This window comes from Rhagoletis pomonella, unplaced genomic scaffold, assembly GCF_013731165.1.
Source record: "Rhagoletis pomonella isolate Grant_MI unplaced genomic scaffold, Rhpom_1.0 Rhpom_scaffold_00001, whole genome shotgun sequence".
Classification (NCBI taxonomy): Eukaryota; Metazoa; Arthropoda; class Insecta; order Diptera; family Tephritidae; genus Rhagoletis; species Rhagoletis pomonella.
The window spans coordinates 83,409,381-83,410,872 of NW_023458555.1; the positions used below are offsets into that span (position 1 = coordinate 83,409,381).

The 1,492-nt window shown below is 40.1% G+C and overlaps 1 protein-coding gene across 1 annotated transcript in view; it reads left to right on the forward strand.

Moving 5' to 3' along the window:
* The window catches only part of LOC118733644 (dnaJ homolog subfamily C member 16), a gene marked incomplete at its 5' end in the record, with an annotated part of 452,466 nt that overhangs the window by 288,283 nt on the left and 162,691 nt on the right, over positions 1-1,492 (forward strand).

A 1,492-nucleotide genomic window follows, 5' to 3' on the forward strand; every position in this document is an offset into this window, starting at 1 on the left:
TATTTGTCAATTTCGATGGCGCCACAACCTACTAAGGCACGATTTGTCTCACTAACCAGTCCGCTCTTGTAGTAATGAACGTCCTACGTTTCGAATTCTTTATATGGTAATGCGATCAAGCATACAATTTGCAACCCACAAATCACTACTAATCTCCTTATATGAATTCGCCTAAAGGTAATATATTACAATTAAGAATTTGCGATGTAAGAAATGCAACTCTGTTGTATGTAATGGCATTATTGCGCGTTACTTTCAACCGAGCATATTTCATAGTCTTTTTAAAATATATTTGTCTGCGATTTCTTGGCTGCAAGCCAAGTGCAAATTAGCGGCAGTAAGCAGGCGTTGGCCGGCATTAGCGCCGGCGGAGCACTAGGGCTCCGCGAGGATATAGGCAGCAGCACTGCCCATTACGGCAGCACCGAGGGAGCGCTAGCGCTCCATCTAAGCGAGCGTTGGCCGGCATTAGCGCCGGCGGAGCACCAGGTCTCCGCGAGAGTGAGTTACACACCAGGTACGCCCCCGCAACTAACGAAGTGGAATTATCCACTCATCCACATCCATTTATCCACACATGGCGACCGTAACAGTGGCTTGCAAAATGGTGGCGTCTGCGTTTGTCATGATAAAGGCAAAAGCCTACAAAAATTGAAGAAACTATAAAAACGTGAAAAAAGAAGAAAACTAACTAGAAATGTTACCTAACTAAAAAAAACCAAAAAAATATAAAACAAAATAAAAATACATGAACTCAAAATACTATGGTGGCGGTAATAAAACAAAACTAAACGTTACCTAACTACAAAAAAAAACGAAAAATGAATTTAATTTAATTTAAACGAAACAAGCAAAAACGAAGCAAACTATTGGTGGTGGTAATAATTACAAATAAATAAAAAAACCTACAAAAAAAATAAAAATAAAAAAAAGCGGTGGTACCAAATTTTACAAACTTTATAAAAAGAACAATGACTTAAAAACCAACAATTAACGGTTAAAAAAAATACAAAAAAAGCGGTGGTCCCAAATTTGAAAAACTACTAAACAAAAAATGGTTGGTGGACCGGTAGCAGAAAGAAACATTGCGAAACGTGAAATCAAGAACAACAACAAAAAAGTGCGGTAAAAACTAAAATTTCAAAACTGGAACTATTGAAAGTGCAAGTACTGTACCACAACCAAAACGCGTCATACATCCGTTGTATAACGGCACACAAACCACGCCATCCATCAACCACAGCTGTACCCATGACCACGCCATGCAACCGTTGTATAACGGCATAGACACCACGCCATAAAAGCGTCGCTAAGCCTTGGCGCGACGCAAGACAGCGAACCGTTTTGGTACAGACTGCAGCGGTGGAACAATCAGCGAGAACACAGCAACATCATCAGTAGCAAGAGAGAGCAACAAAGAATAGCGTCAACGAGTAGCGGTTTGCAGCATGGTATGATGCACAGTGTGCAAAAATTTCGAACTTTTTTTTTT